Genomic DNA, 7,218 nt, shown 5'->3' with positions numbered 1-7,218 from the left:
TTGCCTCCACACACGTCTCCGACGATTGTCTGGTTGAAAGCATGTGCGGCACTCATAGGTGACGAGAACGTTATGCCAATCCTGAGCGGTCCATTTGGCATGTTGTTGGGCCCAACTGTACCGCGCTGCATGGTGTCGTAGTAGCATAGATGGACCTCGCCATGGACGTCGGGAGTGTAGTTGTGCATAATGCAGCTGATTGCACACAGTTGTAACACTACGTCCTGTGGCTGCACGAAAAGCATTATTTAACATGGTGTCGTTGCTGTCAGAGTTTCTCCTAGCCATAATCCGTAGGTAGCGGTCATCCACTGCAGTAGTAGCCCTTGGGCGGCCTGAGCGATACATGTCATTGACAGTTCTTGTGCCTCTGTATCTCCTCCATGTCCGAACAACACAGCTTTGGTTCACTCCGAGACGGCTGGACACTTCCCTTGTTGGGAGCCCTTCCTGGCACGAAGTAACAATGCGGACGCGATCGAACCGCGGTATTGACCGTCTAGGCACGGTTGAACTACAGACAACACGAGCCGTGTACCTCCTTCCTGGTGGAATGACTGGAATTGATCGACTGTCGGACCCCCTTCGTCTACTAGGCACTGCTCATGCACGGTTGCTTACATCTTTGAGCGGGTTTAGTGACATCTGTGAATAGTCAAAGGGACTGTGTCTGTTATACAATAGCCACAGTCAATGTCTATCTTCAGGAGTTCTGGGAACCGGGGTGATGCAAAACTTTTTTTGATGTGTGTATTTATGACGCCATATCTCCTGAACAACGCGTTGTACAATTATATAATACTGTAGGTACATCCAGTGGCATATGTGACTACTGTATAAAAACGTGTTGCGAACAATAGTAGTAGTAGAGAAGTAATAAATTATAACGTCATGCTTCATGCGGTAGTTTTACTGCATGAACAGTGAAAATGTAGCAAGCGAGAAACTTTTTCCCTCCATTAAAATGTGGGAGTTGTCGGCGAGAAAAAAAAATTCTTATATGTCTGAAATGATCTGTAATATTTGTTGCGAGTCTCCAAGTGCTCTCACTCTCAAATACTGGATGAATAAAGTATGGGTCTTCGCGCATCGTGCTACACTGATTTGTCACCCCCACGTGTTTGATAGGTAAGTGGGTCTTACCCCCACAGGGATTTTTTCTAGATAGTAAGTGATATGTGTACCAAGTTTGGTTTAGGAGAAGATGTGAAACTTACTTATGTACGTACATTTTATAGACTGACGGAAGAAAATTGCAACACAAAGAAGTAGCTGTTCGACATAAACGAAAGTTGGTACGCGCGTTTCTACATCTGAAAGATGTCTACTAAAATTTCATGCCGTCGCATAAGAATGGCCCTTGTAGCTTGAGGATGCAAATCAGGTTTCCTTTAAATATACGCTGTAACGGTCGTGAGAATTAGTTACCTGTGAGGTTGGACGTGGTGAATGGATATTGGTCAAGAATGCCTTTAAGGCGACAAAGACGCCATTAACAACACCTCACAGTTTGGACGAGGTCTTTTATCAGGGCTACGAGAAGTTGGATGTTCCTATTGCGATATTGCAGAAATACTTGGCAGGAATGTAACCACTGTACATGATTGCAACCAGCGGTGGTTGCGACAATGTACGGTCGAAAGACGACCGACTGCCGGACGGCCACATGGCACAACCGAGACGAAAGACCATCATATTCGGCGTATGGCTCTGGCGCTTCGTACTGCACCTGTAGCACCAATTTAAGCAGCAGTTGACACCACATTGACATAACAAAGTGCTACAAATCTCTTCTACAAGGACAGCTCAGAACCAGAAGCCCTGCAGCGTGCGTTCCACTGACCCCAAACCCCTGCCGTATGTGGCTTCAGCGGTGTCAAGCGAGAGTTCATTGGAGGGTGGGCGGGGTGGATGAAAGCCGATTCTGCCTCAGTGCCACTGATGTCCGCAAGTTGGTTACAAAGAGGCCAATTGAGGGCTTGCATCCAACCTGTAGGTGTGCTGGACACACTGGACCTACACACGGCATTGTAGCCTGGAGTGTTCTCGTGGCTAACCCACGTACTCTGACTGCAAACTTGTTTGTCAGTCTGGCGATTCGACCTGTAGTGCTGCCATTCATACACAGTATTCCAGGAGGTGTTTTCCAGCGTTGGCCCACAGATTGATGTTGTAATCCAACATGCCCTACAAAATGTCCACGTGTTGCCTTGGCCTGTTGGACCACCAGATCTCTGTACAATCGAGCACATACGGGACATCAGACAACAACTCCAGAGGCATCCACAAGATCATTATATGCCCCTGTATTGAGTTAACAACTGCAACAGCATGGAACACCATCCCACATCCGGCACCTGTATAACGTAATGCATGCACGATTGCATACTTGAATTCGACATTCTGGCGAATACATCGGTCATTAATGTACACTACTGGCCATTAAAATTGCTACACCACGAAGATGACGTGCTACAGACGCGAAATTTAACCGACAGGAACAAGATGCTGTGATATGCAAATGATTAGCTTTTCAGAGCATTCACACAAGGCTGCCACCGGTGGAGACACCTACAACGTGCTCACATGAGGAAAGTTTCCAACAGATTTCTTATACACAAACAGCAATTGACCGGCGTTGCCTGGTGAAACGTTGTTGTGATGCCTCGTGTAAGGAGGAGAAATGTGTACCATCACGTTTCCGACTATGATAAAGGTCGGATTGTAGCCTATCGCGATTGCGGTTTATCGTATCGCGACATTGCTGCTCGCGTTGGTCGAGATCCAATGACAGTTAGCAGAATATGGAATCGGTGGGTTCAGGAGGGTAATACGGAACGCCGTGCTAGATCCCAACGGCCTCGTATCACTAGCAGTCGAGATAACAGGCATCTTATCCGCATGGCTGTAACGGATCGTGCAGCCACGTCTCGATCCCTTAGTCAACAGATGAGGACGTTTGCAAGACAACAACCATCTGCACGAACAGCTCGACGACGTTTGCGGCAGCATGGACTATCAGCTCGGAGACCATGGCTGCGGTTACCCTTGACGCTGCATCACAGACAGGAGCGCCTGCGATGGTGTCATTTTTTCGGATGAATTCAGGTTCTGTTTACAGCATCATGATGGTTGCATCCGTGTTTGGCGACATCGCGGTGAACTCACATTGGAAGTATGTATTCTTCATCGCCATACTGGCGTATCATCCGGCTTGATGGTATGGGGTGCCATTGGTTACACGTCTCGGTCATCTCTTGTTCGCACTGACGGCACTTCGAACAGTGGACGTTACATTTCAGATGTGTTACGACCCGTGGCTCTACCCTTCATTCGATCCCTTCGAAACCTTACATTTCAGCAGGACAATGTACGACCGCATGTTGCAGGTCCTGTACGAGCCTTTTTGGATACAGAAAATGTTCGACTGCTGCCCTGGCCAGCACATTCTCCAGATCTCTCACCAATTGAAAACGTCTGGTCATTGGTGGCCGAGCAACTGGCTCGTCACAATACGCCAGTCACTACTCTTGATGAACTGTGGTATCATGTTGAAGCTACATGGGCAGCTGTGCCTGTACATGCCATCCAAGCTCTGTGTTACTCAATGCCGAGGCGTATCAAGGCCGTTATTACGGCCAGAGGTGGTTGTTCTGGGTACTGATTTCTCAGGATCTAGGCATCCAAATTGCGTGAAAATGTAATCACATGTCAGTTCTAGTACAATATATTTGTCCAATGAATACCCGTCTATCATTTGCATTTCATCCTGGTGTAGCAGTTGTAATGGCCAGTAGTGTACCAGCATTTCACATTTGCAATGGCTTATCTCGCACTTATATTAACCTGTGATCTTGCAATGTGTTACCTAGACAAAAGTATTCCCAAAATTTCATTACTCTACATTAATTATTTTTGTGATCTTTTTTCCTTCAGTGTAATAAGCGTGTGTGATGGAATCAATCTAAATGTAAGACCTGCTACTCGACGGGGCGCGTAGTTTTGAATGTTGTGAAGGTATGGAGTGAAGGAACCTGGAGGGGTGGTCCCGTGGGTAGTGAGAAAAAAATGGCGAGACCCGGGGACGTGGCACACACGCTCCCCGGCCCTCTCCTCCCCGTAATTGCCATCGCCGCGCCTGGAGGCGGCCCCTGCTGTCGCCTGCACACTAATTAGCCAGCGAGCGTCGGCCGGCCCGCCACCCTCTTTGTAGACGCTCGCCCGAGGCGGCCGCCCGGGCGGAGTGACGTAACAGGCCCGCTAATGGGAACACGCGGCGCGCCGCCTCCCGCACTCCCAGCGACACGCTCTTTCCCTGCTGCCAGCAGCGGAAAACGTGTAAAATGCTGGTCACTGACAAATGCTGGGAGGGCCGTGAGAAGGCGACCTTTTATTAACTTGACAGTGTGTGTATGTCAAGTCTAACTCATTTTTAAAATGTAAACCGGTAATGTTCGTTGTAGCATTCTTGGAGAAAAAACGAAAAAGCATTACTTTCCTCACGTATGGGTTCGCACTGTCGACATAATTTCTGATGTCTAAAACCATTTTTATGTCCACCACAGAATTTTTAATCCATTATATTGTAAAACTTCTATTCTGAAGAGATGTACTCTGAGGCGATGGCGGTAGTATCGCGTACACGGGGTATAATAGGGCAGTGCTTTGGCGGAGGTGTCATATGAACTCAGGTGATGTTTCCCACGTGATTACAGCCGCTCAACGGGAATTAAATGACTTTAAACGAGGAATGGTAGTCGGAGCTAGACGGGCGGGAAATTTCATTTCGGAAATCGTTAGGAAATTCAGTATTTCGATGTCCAAGGTATCAAGAGTATGCCGAGAACGCCAAATTTCAGTCAATGCAGCGGCCAACACCTTTCAACTGACGACCGAGAGCAGCGGAGTTTACGCAAAGTTGTAATCGCTAAGAGGCAAGCAATACTGCGTGAAGTAACAGCAGAAATCAATGTGGGACGTACGGCAAACGTATTCATCAGGACAGTGCGGCGAAATTGGACTTTAATAGGCTATGGTAGCAGACGACTGGCGCGGGTGCCTTTGCTAACAGCAGGACATCGCCTGCAGCGCCTCTCTTGGTCTCGTGACCTTATCGGCTGGTCCCTAGGCTACTGGAAAACCGTGCCTGATCAGATGAGTCACGATTTCAGTTGCAAGAGCTGATGGTAGGTCTCAAGTGTGGCGCAGACTCTAAGAAACCATGGACCCAACTTGTCAACAAGGCACTGTGCAATCTGGTGGTGGCTCCATAATGGTGTGGGCTGTGTTCACATGGAACGGACTGGGTCCTCTGGTCCAACTTAACCGATCACTGACTGGCAATGGTTGTGTTCGGCTACTTTGAGACCTACGCAGCCACTTGTGGACTTCAGTTCCATATAACGATGGAATTTTTATGGATAACAATACGGCATGTTGCCGGGTCAGAATTGTTCGCAATTGGTTTGGAGAACATTCTGGGCAATTCGAGTGAATAATTTGGCCACCCAAATCCACCGACATGAATAGCATCGAACATTTATTCGCACATAATCGAGAGGTCAGTTCGTGCACGAAGTCCTATAAGAGCCACATTTTCGCCATTATGGACGGTTGTAGATGCAGAATGGCTCGGTATTTCTGCAGGAGGTTTTAACGACTTGCTGAGTCCATGCTACTTCGAGTCGCTGCACTACGCCTGGTAAAAGGAGTTCCGACACGATATTACGAGGTATCCCATGGCTTTTGTCACTCAGTTTACTAGTGTACTGTAGCACTTCTGTTCTGAAGAGATGCAAGTTAAGTACATAATCAGCGCCCTGCCTCTGACTGATACGTATCGCGCCGCTGGAGGCCCAAAGAAACCACAGCCCAGTAAACAATGCTGAAAACGTTTATTAACAATGAAACTAATCAACTGAATCTCCTCTTTACGGTTAGTTTGTACATGGACAGTAGCTAGATGTGTCGTGTCAGCACGTGAGCTCCACAAAAACTGACTGGTTGGTGGAAGGCCCCAAGAAAACTCCGTCTTCAGGCCACGAGTGGCCTACCGGGACATCCGACCGCCGTGTCATCCTCAGTAGAGGATGCGAATAGGAGGGGCGTGGGGTCAGCACACCGATCTCCCGGTCGTGATAATTGTATTCTTGACCGAAGCTGCTACTATTCGGTCGTGTAGCTTTTCAACTGGCATCAACGAGGCTGAGTGCACCCCGGAAAATGGCAACAGCGCATGGCGATCTGGATGGTCACCCATCCAAGTGCCGACCACGCCCGACAGCGCTTAACTTCGGTGATCTCACGGGAACCGGTGTAACCACTGCGGTAAGGCCGTTGCCCCCTCCCCCCCCCCAAGAAAACGTCAAAGCTAATTTCTGGATTCACTTGAGAATGCAAAGTTAATGACATGAAGCACTACGACGACCAGTACAGAAGTTGACATACGTCCCTGGTGTAGAGGCCACATCTTGTTGATGCTGAGTGATGGTGTCGGCAGCTCCACATGGCAGAGGTTACTGGCTGGAGTATGATATTCTTCCTTAGCAGGAACTGTGATGAACTGCTGGTGTGGTCGGCTCCTGGCTCAGACAACTCGTAGGACTGAACTGACCTGGCAAACCCCATGCGCCAGTCTAACTACCGTGCAGGTGCTAGGGAACAATTGGGTCTGTTTGCAGCCAGGTAAACCCCGAAAGCAACGAAAGGATAACGTTCACAAGTCGAGGCGTGGAATATCAGAAGTTTGAACGTGGTAGGGAAGCTAGAAAACCTGAAAGCGGAAATGCTATGGCTCAGTCTAGGTATAGTAGGAGTCAATGAAGTGAAACAGAAAGAAGACTGGATTTCTGATCGGACGACTAAATCGTAATATCAACAGCAGCAGAAAATGTATAACGGAAGTAGGATCTGTTATGAAAAGGAAGGTGGGGCAGAGAGTGAGTTTACTGATAGGGTTGTTCTCGTCAGAATCGACAGCAAACCAACACCAACAACGATAGTTCAGGTACCTATGCCGACTTTGGAAGCTGAAGATGACGAGATAGAGAAAGTTTATGAGGATACTGAACGGGTAACTCAATGTACAATATAAAGGGATGGGAATGTACGTTTCACGTAGTATTTTCATTACTATAAATGGACAATTACAAATTATCAAGACTATAGGTATGCGATTAGGAATCTGTATGGGGCTAGAACAAATTATTTTTATACTTT

The 7,218-nt window shown here is 47.8% G+C and overlaps 1 pseudogene; it reads right to left on the bottom strand.

The window, feature by feature from the left end:
* Nucleotides 1-6,223: 6,223 nt before the first annotated feature.
* LOC126253970 (5S ribosomal RNA) lies at nt 6,224-6,341 on the bottom strand (annotated as a pseudogene).
* Between the last annotated feature and the right edge of the window lie 877 nt (nt 6,342-7,218).

The sequence above is a fragment of the Schistocerca nitens genome, chromosome 4, assembly GCF_023898315.1.
Source record: "Schistocerca nitens isolate TAMUIC-IGC-003100 chromosome 4, iqSchNite1.1, whole genome shotgun sequence".
Classification (NCBI taxonomy): domain Eukaryota; kingdom Metazoa; phylum Arthropoda; class Insecta; order Orthoptera; family Acrididae; genus Schistocerca; species Schistocerca nitens.
This window is presented reverse-complemented; position numbering and strand designations above follow the sequence as displayed.